This window comes from Danio aesculapii, chromosome 4 (genome assembly GCF_903798145.1).
Source record: "Danio aesculapii chromosome 4, fDanAes4.1, whole genome shotgun sequence".
Taxonomy (NCBI): Eukaryota; Metazoa; Chordata; class Actinopteri; order Cypriniformes; family Danionidae; genus Danio; species Danio aesculapii.
The window spans coordinates 6,939,303-6,955,671 of record NC_079438.1 but is presented as its reverse complement, the minus strand read 5'-3'; the positions used below and the strand labels follow the sequence as shown (position 1 = coordinate 6,955,671).

At 38.6% G+C, this 16,369-nt stretch overlaps 1 pseudogene; it reads right to left on the bottom strand.

Moving 5' to 3' along the window:
• Positions 1-8,140: 8,140 nt before the first annotated feature.
• Positions 8,141-16,106, bottom strand: LOC130222820 (uncharacterized; annotated as a pseudogene).
• Between the last annotated feature and the right edge of the window lie 263 nt (positions 16,107-16,369).

The following is a 16,369-nucleotide window of genomic DNA, read 5'->3' as shown; positions in this document are numbered from 1 at the left end:
CAGCCAATACTAATCGGACACTGTTAATGACCACTTTTGTAATGATCAGACCCAAAGCCGCGGCGCGATCAACTGAACAAAAAGAAACCGCCTTCACTGCATAGAAACAGGCACGCGCGGGGGCGCCGAGTCCTCCGTCCGCCTCCTGTCTTTAAAGACCTTAAATGCATACTTGTTTTTTCTGTGCGTATATAAGTAGCAGAATTTCATTTGTATTCATCCGTTTATAATCTGTATTGTGGAAGTCCCGCGGATAATGGCATGAATCTGAAAGTCACTATTAAATCCTGTTCCGCGCCACAGTCTTGTTTTAAATAATTTCGGTCTCAGCGCCTATTTAGCACGAAGAGCGCGGTGATTTGCATTGATTTGAATTATTTCCCAAAATTAAATGTCATCCAAATGAAGTAGGTTATTAAGTAAGTAAAAAAACATCTGAAAGGTTATTAAATACGTTTAGAAATGGTTCAATAAATGAGCAAATAAGTACACATAACACTGCATTATATAATTTACTATATATATTTACTATATATAATTTTTTATATTAAATGAAGTATGTTGGAATGTTGAAGTATAGTAATGAGAAAGACCATTAAAAGTAATCGCATAGTTCAGTATAATATGACAGTATACTTTTTAGTTTGAAATCATTTAATGCCTTTACTGAAAGTCATGCAGAGTGATGGTAGAAATGTCATTATTTAACATTTAATTTTTTTTTACATTTCAGAACTGAACTCAGCCTCATGTATTAACTGCATTATTTTGATTTGTAGATTGCTTCTTTTGGCCCCTGTTATTCGGATGAGTGCTGGACGAATGCAGCTAAGAAAGCTGTCAACTTCTTCATCCTTTTTTTTTTTCTTTCTCTTTTACATTTTCCAAAATTTGGCTTTCAAATTCATCTATATCACCTGTTTTTCTTTTCCTCTTTTTTGATCCAAATGTGCTCTGGCTGCTGGGGGACCTGACTGCTGCTGGTAGACCTAGTTGCTGCTGTTGGCCAACTGCTGGCTGCTGCTGTGGGCCAACTGCTGGCTGCTGCTGTCGGCAAACGGCTGGCTGCCACTGTGGGCCAACTGCTGGCTGCTGCTGTCGGCAAACGGCTGACTGCCGCTGTGGGCCAACTGCTGGCTGCTGCTGTCGGCAAATGGCTGGCTCCTGCTGTGGGCCAACTGCTGGCTGCTGCTGTTGGCAAATGGCTGACTGCTGCTGTGGGCCAGCTGCTGGCTGCTGTCAGCCAGCTGCTGGCTGCTGTGGGCCAACTGCTGGCTGCTGTGGACCAACTGCTGGCTGCTGTTGTCGGCAAACTACTGGCTGCTGCTCCGGCCGACCTGGCTGCAGCTGGGGGACCTGGTTGCTGCTGTGGGCGACCTGCTGGCGGCTGCTAGGGGAGCTGACTGCTACTGCGGGTGACCTCTTGGCTGCTGTTCGCTGGGGGGGACCTGGCTGCAGAAGACCTGCTGGCTGCTAGAGCACCTGGGTGCTTTTGGGAATCTGGCTGCAGAGAACCTGCTGGCTGCTTGGGACTTGGCTATAGAGGACCTGGCTAGGGGGGACCAGCTGGCTGTAGAGAACCTTGCTGCTGCTGGGAATGTGGCTGCGAAGGACCTGGCTGCTGCTGGGAACATGGCTGCGAAGGACCTGGCTGCTGCTGGGAATGTGGCTGTGGAGGACCTGGCTGCTGCTGTGGACTTGGGGGCTGCTGCTGTGGACTTGGGTGCTGCTGCTGTTGAGGACCTGACTGCTGCTTCCGCTGCTGACGACCTGGCTGCTGCAGAGGAGCTGGCTGTTAGCAATCACGCTGATGGGGATCTGCCTGCTGAGAACCTGACTGCCGGGGAACTGGCTGCTTAGCACCTCACTGTCGAAGACCTGCATCATTGAAAAGACCTTAATTTGTCAGCAAATGTTTTTATGACATTTACATTGTCAAGTAGCACACACTCCTACACAAGGGAACTTAAACCTGAGAAATATATTTAAAATAATTCAATAACACCATGAAATTATTTTGGTCATAAGTAAACCTTTTAAAATTAAAGATGCTTTATTATAACATGGAAAAATGTAGTGAACGTATGATTTGATACAGAACTGTCTTCTGACATGTACCTGTCTTGTGATTCCTGGGACCTGAGTGATGACACCAAGGACCTGACTGCTGCTGCCTGTCACAGGGTTCCCATTGCCATGCGAAACCTGCTATTTTAATTTCAAAATATTTGAAAGTATTTCAGTACTTTAACAAATATCTGTAGTGCATATCCTGGTACATATACAATGCATTTCTATTTTTCATAAATCATATTACAAAACAATGAATCACTTGTTGGTGCACCTGCTGGCATGTGCCTGATTGTTGAGTCATCCTCTTCTCTTGTGGGAAATTGGTAGTTGTTGTTCGTTCCACCACAAACACTTCAATAAATCTCATGATGTCAAAAAAACTCAATTTTTTTCTCTCTCCTCCTTCACTACCACTTCTCTTACTGTCTCTTTCTATCCTTCTCTCCCTCATGTACGTATCTCTGAGGCCACGCCATTTTTTCTTGCAAGTTTCAACTGGTAAATAAAAAAAAACATTAGGATTTACATATTAATAAACATACATTTTTATATGCATACAATAATTATATTTATATTAAATATAAGACCATGCAATGTGTGCACGCACATATACAAATATAGTATCTCTTTGTATCTGTCTGTCTGTATGTGTGTGCATGCACACACACATATATAAAAGTTGGCACTATGAAAATTAATATTTTTCTATATTTCAGTATAAAATATGTTGGTGCAATTTACCAAAACAGTTTTATCAAACTATTATATCCGTTAAGTGTGGTCACCAAACATCTTTAGAAACACTCTTGAGTTCTCAAAATATTCTGACATTTGACTCTTTGAAAAAAATGTGTTACTTCATTCATTCATTGTAGTTTTAAAATGTACCATCTATTCCCGTTTCCACAGAGACCGCGAACCAAGCTGCTTCTTTTTTTATTTGATTTTTATAATCCTTTAGGGAGGTATTGTATAAAATAGGGCGATGGGACATGGATATAATTAGAGCTTCCTCCATTTTTTATTTTCTTAACAGAAAGGTCATGCTACGCTTTGTTTTTCTATTGGTCTCACGCACCACCTGAAGCAAATTCGCAGTTCAAAGTTCACCTAGCTTAAACTTTGCCACGCAGCGAACTTTGTTGCTAGAATTCAGAACATCAGATATGGTTGCGGCCGGAACTGAAAGAAATTTACTAAAATTATTTATTAAATTTCCTAATAAATGTATTTTATCACCGTCTACCCCACCCCAACCCTAAACCCAACCGTCACAGTACTGTAAAAACTGTAATTGTTGCTATGCAGTGTCACAGAAATGATCCTATAGTAAAGTGCGTATCTGCAGCTGTATCCTGTCTAGACTTCACGCAGCGAAGTGCGAAAACCCATCGCAGGATCCTGCATTTCCGGTCTGACGCATACGTGTGCGTATAAATGGAAGTCTATGGGAGGAAAAGTCAAGTGTGACCGCACCTTTAAAATCATGACTTACTCTGTCGTGTTGTCCTTGTCATGTACCTGGCCTCGCAGGTGCTGTGGTGTTGATGCAGCCTCTGTCTTCCGCTATACCGATCCCTTTAATCCGGCCCACGTGCAGCGCATTGTCATTTACATATATGGTCTTAATGTCAAAACATCTAAAAAGAGCATATTCCATTGGTCTATCATTCAGCCTATCAATCCGACCGAACAATGACCGAACCGTCCAATCAGAAACCGTGAAGAGTCATACTCTTGCAGCCAATCAAAAAAAGCTGCTGTAAACCCGTCTGCCTTTAGGGGGAGCTCAGGAGAATAAAGCAAACACACTTAGTGTCATGATTTGCTATTAAAAAAAGGACATTTGGGAAACTCCCACAGCATGATGCCCAGCCCCCCTGGAGCCATTATTGAGCAAAATAAAGTGAGGACCTCAATTTTGTCCTCACTTTATCGAAATGTCCTCACTTAAAAGGTGTTTTGTCATGAATTGGTCCTCACAAGTATAGCATTACACACACACACTGCAGTCAACATTTGAAGTGGATCACAACTTTTCATCAAAGTTGTACACCGCACTGAGTCGGATCAATGTGCGTAAGGCTGCTGGACCAGACGGTATCCCTGGGCGCGTCCTCAAAGCATGTGCAGAACAGCTCACTGGAGTATTCACAGACATCTTCAACCTGTCACTTAACCTAGCAACTGTGCCAACATGCTTTAAAACTACCTCTATTGTGCCAGTGCCCAAACACTCCAGCCCAACATGCCTGAATGACTACCGCCCTGTAGCACTCACACCCATCATCATGAAGTGCTTCGAGCGGTTGGTCCTGGCACATCTGAAAGACTCTCTGCCATCCACACTGGACCCACATCAGTTTGCCTACCGTGGCAACAGGAGCACAGAAGATGCCGTCTCCATAGCACTGCACTCTGTCCTCACACACCTGGACAATAAAAACACTTATGCACGAATGCTGTTTGTTGACTTCAGCTCAGCATTCAACACTGTCATACCCTCTAAGCTAATGATCAAACTTAGAGACCTGGATATCAACACGTCTCTCTGCAACTGGGTTATGGACTTTCTGACTAACAGACCTCAGAATGTTAGATCAGGCCACATCTGCTCCACCACCGTCACACTCAACACTGGTGTACCCCAGGGCTGCGTGCTGAGCCCCTTCCTCTACTCTCTCTTTACCATCGACTGTAGGCCTGTGAACAGATCCAACACCATCATCAAATTTGCAGATGACACCACAGTGATTGGTCTAATCAGCAATAATGATGAGACTGCCTACAGGGAGGAGATACAGCATCTGGCCACTTGGTGCACCGACAATAATCTGCTCCTTAACACCAGCAAGACCAAGGAGCTCATTGTGGACTTCAGGAAGGGACGAACAGGCTCGCATGATCCCATCCACATTAATGGGATGGCCGTTGAGCCTGTCTCATCCTTCAAGTTCCTGGGGACCCACATCTCTAAGGACCTTTCCTGGACCACCAACACCTCCAGCCTGGTCAAGAAGGCTCACCAGCGCGTATTCTTCTTGAGGCAACTTAAGAAGAACCAGCTTTCATCAGCCGTCTTGGTGAACTTCTACCGCTGCACAATAGAAAGCATCCTGACCAACTGCGTCACAGTCTGGTATGGAAGCTGCTCTGTTGCTGAGCGTAAGGCACTGCAGCGGGTGGTGAAAACTGCCCAACGCATCACAGGGACTACACTGCCAACCATTGAGGACATCCAGAAGAAACACTGTCTGCACCGAGCACGCAGTATTCTTAAGGACACCTCTCACCCTGCTCACAGACTGTTTTCTCTCCTGCCTTCCGGCAGGCACTTCAGGCTCCCCCGGACAAAAACCAGCAGACTGAGAAACAGCTTTTTCCCCAGAGCTGTCTCCCTTTTGAACTCTGCCCCTCACTGACTCTTTTGCCCCCCCAATACACCCCCCACACTCCTCTAACTTATACTCCTCACAATCACTGCACTATTTAACATTTGCACATTTAAAGTTTGCACATATTCATTGCACTGATTCATTTACTTGAACTGGACATACCCACTGCACATGGACATTTGTAATTATGTTTATCTATCTGCCACTCCTGATTATTAATAGCATCCTGTACATATATTCATTTATTGTAAATCTGTTCATAGCTAATACAACCTGTATATAATGTTGATAGTACATCCATCTGTAAATATCACCATAGTTTTTCTATAACTGAACTTTATAACTTATATCTGTATCCTGCACTTGCTGCTATTGCACTGCTGGTTAGACCTAAACTGCATTTCGTTGCCTTGTACTTGTACATGTGTAATGACAATAAAGTTGAATCTAATCTAATCTATTAAAACCATTGAACAACACCCATTCTTGTCTGTGGACATTTTTGAAAAACTTTTTTGATTCACTTCAAATGTTGACTATTGTATACCCACACGTGTGTATGGTCAGATTTTTTTATTAATATATTATGCTTTCAACCCTTCAGATGGTGTCAGCATTATCACCAAGAAGAAGCTCTTTGACCAAGTAATGCTTGTCTCACGGCTGACTGAAGAAAGGCAGATCCTTGTAAAAGAGATGATTCAGCACTGTCAGTACCTTAAGGACTCCATAGCCAAGGTCCAGTCACTGATGGCCACTGTTTCAGTGTGGACACAAACAGGAAGTAAGGGTGGATCATATCTTTAAAAACATGTCATCCAATTATTCTTATATTGTTTTTTTAAGTTCTCTCTGATAAAATATTAATTGTGATGGTAATCCCATTACGCTTTATGTGTGGACTTGTAGGCTATCCAAAAGGATTCACAGAGGATGGGTCCAAGGGCCTCATGTGTTTACTAAAAAAAAAGACTGCAGGACCTCAGACTTAAACAGCAGACTGTAGCATGCACATATAGAGGTATTCTTGACCCAACTTCTAGCCTGGTAGAAGAGGAGGAAGGGGAAATGGAGGAAGAAATGGACTGGCAGAATGACCTTAGCTCTGAGGATGAAGATGAAGATGAGGATGATGCAGCAGTGGGGACTCTAGTCACTTGACTTTGTGTTTTTCTTGACTATTTTGTGAATGATCACATTGTTACTTTTGCTATAACATGCTGATTTACACTGATGTATTTTCAGTAACTATGTTTGTATTGTTACTGTTGTGCAAAACGTTTGGTTCTCAAATGTCTGTAAATACTTTCTTATACCTGTATATATGAAATACAAATTTAATTTGTCATTAAACTATTGGATTGACTTCTTTTGATCAAAAATCAGGTCTTAAGAAAAAAAATTGACTGGAAGCTTTAAGATTTAACTTTAACTACCAACATGTAAGGATATGGAAATCACAGTTACACTGTCATAGTAAGATAGAGTTATGAAACTTACATACTGTACACAGATCCATAGTGGCAGCGTAACACTTAAAAACTCACATTGTAAAGGGGTAAACTCCCCTATGTAGAGCCATCGTAGAGGCTTTTCTAAATGTAAATGTACGCAATGTTTTAATGACGCTCATAAGGCTGAGCCTTCCACATGTTTAACAACTGCTACAAAGAGGACACACGTTATATTGCCTATTTATCTCAAATAGCTTTTCTGGAAACCGTGTTTGTAGTTTCTCACAGTTACATGTTTTGGAAGGAGGAACATTTATAGAAAAACTCCCATTTCAAAACAAAATCTTTAAATGAAAAAAAAAAATGTGTTGGGTGTAATTTACTGTTACAATAAATTTCTGAACCACTAAAAAAGTAAAGTACTTTGTTCTTTTTTTTAATACAAAAATATTTGTCATAATTACTTTTTAAAATGAAGAATGTAAATTTAATGAATAATTACACAAGCATAAGAAAAACAAATGGATTCATAAATTAGTTTATTAGTATAAATTCATAAAGGATTTTTGTTGCTTTGGTATATTTCAGACAATGGGACATGCTTAAGCAGATAATAAGGTAAGAAATTACTAGATGACAATATCTGTTTTAAGATCTATTTGTCACGGTGGGCTTACAAAAATACAAGATATATCCAAGTGCAGCAATTGAAGTTTTAATAAGAAATAAGGGGACAGGCCAGGTACAAAAATCCAACAGAGACCAAAAGTACAAAACAATAAACAAAGTGAACAACAAACAAACCAAAACGATGAGTCAGTGAGCATCAAGAGAGTAAGGAAAAGATATTTTGGAACTCTGACACTCATTTAAAGGACTGTTTGATGGTAAAAATGTGGTTTAAATGTTAAGGTTATATTAGGCACTTATACTTAGCTGTGATGGTTAGTGTAGGGGACTAGAGAATGTTAAATTGAAATATAAAAATGAAATATAAATGAGAATGACAATTATAGATGTGTGTGTGTGTGTAGACCTCATGTTGTGGGGTTGTTGGTCTGAACCTGCCAATCAGAACGCTACAATCATGTGTTTTGTTGTTGACAGCAAATCCATTTTATTCAGTCATGTATAGCTTTAATGGAGATGATTAGTATTAACACTATTTCTCTTAATCTCATTTTAGGTGGTAGGAAAGTTGGCATCAACCTGACACTGTCATTTGTATGTTCCCCTGTGGTTCCCAAGATGGGGGCCAGGTTTTTTGGCTGAAAGTAATAAACAAAAAAAATTGTTTTTTGAAATTGTACAAACAATTGTAGATTCTGACATGGTTTTTGACATGTCCCAGACAAAATGGGGTAGACAGCTAAAATGTAGTTAAAATTTAAGGTTGTTTATATTATATTGTATTATGTTTGCATTATAATCATTAAAAGCTCATATTGTATATCCAATCATTTTGTGTGATATAAAGCTCACCCTATTCCAGCTGAATATTAAATTATGACAGTAACTACTTATAAAAATAGCAAATTAGGCATATTATTTATGGATAAGTCATTGCTTAACAAAATGCCACAAAAAAAGGGTACTGTAAGTTGTACTGTAGTTGTGATGAAGCATTGTCTCAGTCCATCAAAATGAACCTATAACAGTGTTCCAGTTACCTATTATATAAATGTAAATAACACCCAATTTATGCTTGATTAAATAGAATGTGTCTTTAAAACCACTCAACTATCACACTCACCTCCTCAGAAGTCTACACCTCACTGAGTCGGATCAATGTGCGTAAGGCTGCTGGACCAGACGGTATTCCTGGGCGCGTCCTCAAAGCATGTGCATAACAGCTCGCTGGGGTATTCACAGACATTTTCAACCTGTCGCTTAACCTAGCAACTGTGCCAACATGCTTTAAAACCACCTCTATTGTGCCAGTGCCGAAACACTCCAGCCCAACATGCCTGAATGACTACCGCCCTGTAGCACTCACACCCATCATCATGAAGTGCTTCGAGCGGTTGGTCCTGGCACATCTGAAAGACTCTCTGCCATCCACACTAGACCCACATCAGTTTGCCTACCGTGGCAACAGGAGCTCAGAAGATGCCGTCTCCATAGCACTGCACTGTGTACTCACTCACCTGGACAATAAAAACACTTATGCACGAATGCTGTTTGTTGACTTCAGCTCAGCATTCAACACTGTCATACCCTCTAAGTTACTGATCAAACTCAGAGACCTGAATATCAACGCGTCTCTCTGCAACTGGGTTATGGACTTTCTGACTAACAGACCTCAGAATGTTAGATCAGGCCACATCTGCTCCACCACCGTCACACTCAACACTGGTGTACCACAGGGCTGCGTGCTGAGCCCCTTCCTCTACTCCCTTTTTACCATCGACTGTAGGCCTGTGAACAGATCCAACACCATCATCAAATTTGCAGATGACACCACAGTGATTGGTCTAATCAGCAATAATGATGAGACTGCCTACAGGGAGGAGATACAGCATCTGGCCACTTGGTGCACCGACAATAATCTGCTCCTTAACACCAGCAAGACCAAGGAACTCATTGTGGACTTCAGGAAGGGACGAACAGGCTTACATGATCCCATCCACATTAATGGGATGGCCGATGAGCCTGTCTCATCCTTCAAGTTCCTGGGGACCCACATCTCTAAGGACCTTTCCTGGACCACCAACACCTCCAGCCTGGTCAAGAAGGCTCACCAGCGCCTATTCTTCTTGAGGCAACTAAAGAAAAACCAGCTTTCATCAGCTGTCTTGGCGAACTTCTACCGATGCACAATAGAAAGCATCCTGACCAACTGCGTCACAGTCTGGTATGGAAGCTGCTCTGTTGCTGAGCGTAAGGCACTGCAGCGGGTGGTGAAAACTGCCCAACGCATCACAGGGACTACACTGCCAGCCATAGAGGACATCCAGAAGAAACACTGTCTGCGCCGAGCATGCAGTATTCTTAAGGACACCTCTCACCCTGCTCACAGACTGTTCTCTCTCCTGCCTTCCGGCAGGCGCTTCAGGCTCCTCCGGACAAAAACCAGCAGACTGAGGAACAGCTTTTCCCCCAGAGCTGTCTCCCTTTTGAACTCTGCCTCTCACTGACTCTTTTGCCCCCCAATACACCCCCCACACTCCTCTAACTAATACTCCTCACAATCACTGCACTATTTAACATTTGCACATTTAAAGTTTGCACATATTCATTGCACTGATTCACTTATCTGAACTGGACATACCCACTGCACATGGACATTTGTAATTATGTTTATCTATCTGCACACTTCTGCTATTAATAGCATCCTGTACATATATTCATTTATTGTAAATCTGTTCATAGCTAATACAACCTGTATATAATGTTCATAGTACATCCATCTGTAAATATCACCATAGTTTTTCTATAACTGCACTTTATAACTTATACCTGTATCCTGCACTTGCTGCTATTGCACTGCTGGTTAGACCTAAACTGCATTCCGTTGCCTTGTACTTGTACACGTGTAATGACAATAAAGTTGAATCTAATCTAATCTAATCTAAAAATACAGATAAAAGCCTAAGTCATTTAATCAAGAAACGTGATGTTACCATGATGGGCACGGGTGCCAATGAACCAGTACTTCTTTACAGCCCTTGGGAAGACGGTATAAGAAAACAAAGGTTATACATTTATTTTGTAAGTATTAATTTAAATCCTTCACCCAACCAAGATAAACCAGACAACATTTAAATCACCCAAACAGTAAAGGTTTGGTTCAATATTCATAGAATTGTAGCTGAAAATGTTCAAACATATACACTTTTTTTTAATCTTTTCCGAAAAAAGCAAACATTTTAGAAGTATAAAATTATGTAGCAGTATGTAGGATAGTTTAATTCATTAATTTATTCACACAATGCAGTCATATAGTATAGCTAACTAACCTTGTTTTCACGTGTCTTGGACACATATTGTACTGGGAAAATTTCCAATTTGCTGTGAAACTGGCAGGCTGTGGAAAAAAAAACAATTCTGTAAATACAAACCATTCCACCTTGATGTAAAAACAAAACCACAGAAAGGGAAGAATTCACCAGTGTGATTCTGTCTGACATCATGTCAATAATCTAAAACTCACATTTTTTTTCGCAAACTTTCCTAAATGTATTAAAAACCCAAATCATTTCTTTTTAAAATCACAAACAAGAATAAAGTCATATTTACAATAGTTTTACTGACTAGTATAATTGTATTTAGTAAATATAAATAAAGTTAATAAATCCTTTGTTGCCTTTTGATGACAGTCATTCTTTTTTTGGAATAAGCTCTTGTGAATTCTCTGGTACTTACCAAGACGTTTAAGTATACTTTAAGTATACACATTGTTGATATTGGGTCACATTGTATATGTTGGGTCGTTACACGGCATAATTTTGCATAATAAAGTCTTTTACCTAAAGTCTAATTTAAGATCTAGCAAAGATGGAGTAAACTTCCAAGAGATTACATTATATAAACTGCAGGTTAAAACCAGTTCTAACTTAAATAAATGCTAGTCAATATTTTTAATATTGAATACTTGAAATATTAGACCAGAAGTAAATGCACATCATAATTTCAGGTTTAATTTGACATTGTTTTATCAGGCCTTATGATTGTTTAAATGTTTTATCAGGCCTGCAATACAATACTAATAAAAAGATAATACACTGTAGACATTTCAGGTTTAAAATTATTATTTATATTATTATCTTTATGATTAGGATTAGTTAAAGAGTTTATGATTTATGAATTATATAATTTTAAAATCAAAATACTTACTATATAACTTTATATACTTATTATATTCTATTATGTTATATTATATGTAATAACAAAATAGTATTTTCCTACCATCATCCTTGGGTTGGCTTCTTTTATGTCTTTTCTTTTTAGCAGCAATTTTGACAGCAGGATTCCTGTATAGAGAAAAAGTGTGTTAACTGAAATAAAGGCCTTTTGTGCATGACTTGCAAGCCAGGTAAATACATACGATTAGACTGTAGTAAATGATAATCTAATGACACATTCTCTAATGACTGAACCATGTGTTGTGTAGGCTACCGTGTGATTGTGCATTGTTCAACTGAACAATTGTTTATTACTTTAATTAAATGAAGCCTAGCAAACTAAAAAAAAAAAATTGTCAAAATGACTGGCAAAATTAAAAAAAGGGGTCAGTATGCGCACATCCAAGGCAGGTGCTCAACTACTGTTGCTCTTAAATAGTAATTTATTGAGACAATTTTTGGGCCTACATCAGGTCACAAGCAAGCAAGAGAATCTGAGGGCCTGTCCACCTGGTCACTTTATGTGTTTTTTCTGACCGAATAGCTGTTAGATTTCTGAAAACTGATCCATTTATATTCGAACACATTCTGATCTTAAAATCCTGTGCTATATGCACATTTAACTGGATTATACTGACTAAAGTGTCAGATACAGCGCATATAACACACATACAGTATATACACATATAATCATATATACACATAGATACACACACACACACATATACATATACACACATATATATATATATATATATATATATATATATATATATATATATAGAGAGAGAGAGAGAGAGAGAGAGAGAGAGAGAGAGAGATTTTCCTTTATTTTTTTCATATTTGTCATGACATTTATTGGTTGGTTAATTAGGGTATTGTGAGATGTGTTGAAAGATATGTGACCTGCTGAAACGTTGCCTCAATTGTATGGTCAATTACCTGTCTGCTGTCTTATCAACTGTCTTATTACCGGCTTACTTACTCGGTCAGAGCTCTCTCTTCATCTGGGGCCATCCTATCTAGTTCTTTCAGTCCCTCTTTCTGTCCCTCCATTTCTCCTATTTTCTCTCTCTCACGCTCTACTCTGTCTTCCTTTGTTTGTTCCTCTATCTCCGTTTCTTGGACATCCCTCCTCTCGGTCTCTCCTGTCTCACATTGCTCTGCCTGTTCTCTCTGGTTTTCATCTTGCATTTCTTGTTCTGGTTCCTCTTCTTCTCCTGTACTTTCTTGGCCCACTTCCTCACTTTCAAGATCACATGCTTTATTAAAATATAAAAGAAAACCAGACATGTAATATGCAGTGCATGGTTCCAAGTGTGAACAACAAAATAAATGTGTAGATTTTGAATTGAATTTAATAGAATTGCCTACCACCAGCAATCTGTATTGTATAAAAATATCTGTACTGACATTTTTACAGTATATTATCAAAATGTTAGGAAATCTGCTTTTACATGCATATGAACTTTAATGACATCACAATCTTAAGCCATACAGTTTAAAATGGAGATGGCCCAACATTTGTGGCAATCAATGGCGTCAGCCCAGTCAGTTTCCTCCACACCAAACTCGCTCATCCATGTTTTTATGTACTGTGCTTTGTGCACTGACATACTGTCATGTTGGAGCAGGTATCCCCATCCCCAAATTGTTCTCACAAAGTTAGGAGCATGGAATTGTCCAAAATGTATTGGTATGGAGAAGCATTAAGAGTTCCTTTCCCAAACGGCCAAGCACCTCAAAACAGTCCCAGATCAATAATACACCTCCACCCACTGACACAATAAATTTAAGCAAGTACACAGGTGGCAACATATCACAGTGCCAAACTTGAATTCACTGAGCTCTACGCTGAGAGCTGCCCATTCCTTCACTAAAGCTTGTAAAAGCGCCTGCATGCCCAGTGCAGGATTTTACACAGTTGTGGCCATGAAAGTGACTGAACACCTGAATTCAATGATTTGGTGGGGTGTCCCATATTGTTTTGCAATATAGTGTTCTGCTCCATCTGAATAGTAAAATAATACAGAATAAATTATAATTGAGACTCACAAATGGACTGATGTTGTGATGAGACATACCTTCTAACAGACCTTCAAAGAGGCACATTATCTTTTCCATAACCCCATGTGCAACAACTGGCAACTGAAATGGGCACTGCAGCTGGGCTGTCCATTTTTTTTTTTTGAGGATGATACTTTCCCCACAGCATGAGGGGAAAGTATCCAAGGGCCTTCAGTTTTTCCACCTAAACATAGAAACATGTATATAAAAAAAGTTTCCAAGGAGAGAAAGACATGGACTCAATTTCCTGATAACGTCTCTTACTGCAACACCAATACAAAGTTTTTTCTTAAGGAAAGGTATACAAATTCTAGGCATGTTCTCTAAACAATAACTTTTGAAAGTTGCTTAAGGTATAACTCTTTATGTGGACCTTGTGTGGCGCTGTCCATGGTGGTAGTTCTGATCTGGTTGACAAGTAGTACTCTTTACTATTTACTAAATTTAATGGCTTTATATTTAAATTGCTATGACTTAAAGAAGGTATAGTTAAATAATAATGTTGCAGAAAACATGTTAATGTAACTACAGGTATAACTTAGAAACAACAAATCGCTAAGAATATTTCGGGAAATGCAGCCATGATTATTATTATACACATAAAAGTTGTCGTTATATAGGTCATAGGAGTCAACTATTCTTAGCATGTGTTTTTAAAGAGGTAAACCACCCAAGCAAATCTATCTGTGAAAGATTCTGCACTACATCCACACCAAGAAATACACCTATTCACTGCATGACCAGAAAACAAAACATGTAAGTGTCATAATGGTGCTGAAATTATATATGTTGTAGACAGGCCAAGATTTTGTGTAGATTCTAATATACTGAAAATGTGTTTGGGTTGATGATTTCATGGCACGTTACTGCATGACGTCAGCATAGTTGTTGCTTTCCTGCACAATGTAAATAAAATTCACTATTCTATTTAAAAGAGAAAGAAAAATGTTCATTACCAGTAGGGCACTACTGTCAAAAACTTTTGCTTGATTGCGTGATTTTTTCATTTTCTTGGCCCATTCTTGTGCTTGGCCCCGGAACACCTTCATTCTTGCTGTCTGTCTGGATTTCAGATCAAGCAGTTTCCCACACTGACCAAGGGAAAGATACAAAGAAAGAAAAATAAGAGAGTAAGGCAATAGGTTCTAAATTGGGCTCTATTTGATTAAGCATTGTTGATTTTCTACCACTATTATAATAAGGATATAATTACCTGGATAACAAGTTCATGAAATTAATTGAACAGAGAGAATAAATATAAAGCTGAGGCAATGCACCAGACATTGTAATAATATACACATGATGCTACAAACCTTATTAGTTGTGTATACATATTTTAACAGAAAATATGCATGTCCATTATCTGGCCATATAAATTATTTATTAAGTTGTCACTATTGCATGCACTAGTCGATAACTTTTATTACTTCTTTTCTTAAATTTGGTAAACAAATTACAGAAAATCTCAATAAACCGAGTGACCACACTATGGAATCACTGCAATATAAAAAAAGATTCAATGTTAAAACTGTAGCACTCTAAGAGAAAATTATTTAAAGGACCAAACAGTCAAACATCAATGTCAGCCGGTACACTTCCATAATGTGTGAAATGTAATGTTTTGAAAAATGCCTAGTGTGAAGCAAACTTGTAGAGTAACAATACATATTTCTATAACTATTCTTTTGTGTTATGAACTTTAATTTGCAAACTCTAGTTTAAAAAAAATGCCTTTATTATTCGGCATACCAAAACTGAGATATTTAATGCCAACCTGCTTGGTAAGTTGTGACATATGGAATATGGTTTCCAGGTCCAAGCCTCTACTCATTTGAATTAAGAAAATAGTTTATATTGCACTCACTGTTTATTCATATCACATATTTCATCCAATCTCTTAAAAAAACAGTGCTTACTACTTAATCTCAATTTACTGCTTCCCAGACACAAATATTTTAATTATATAAAAAAATGAATCACTTCCAGACTATCAGATATTATGCATGGATATAAATCATGATTTTCAAAAAGTACCACAGTACGTTGTTGAGCATCACAGTATAGAGTGCTTGGGCCCAGGAACTGTGACATGTCAAAGTGTATAAACATTGTTTGATTTTGGACTAAATGACTCTAGCTTGAATTCCTAAAAATATCAGTTTGCCGTTTCATACAGCCTATTGTACATTATTTACCTTTGTGCACTTTCTATTTGCACAGTTAAGTCTCTCCATGCAATGGGGGCACTTCCTGAAAGTTGATCCTCCTGGCATTTTTTTTCTACAAACAAAAGAAAAAATATTTCTAATAATTAATTTCCCATTACATTGCCTTTGCAATGAAAATATATAGATATATAGATATGAAATATATAGAAATATATAAATAGGTAATAAAAAGTGACTATTTTGTAAGATTAATTTGTATTTTAAATTTATGTAACTTAATGCTTAAATTTGAGTTTTTTTGCACATAAATATGTAACTTTTTGAATGAAGTGATACATTATTTAGTAATGTTTCCTTTTTGACTAATA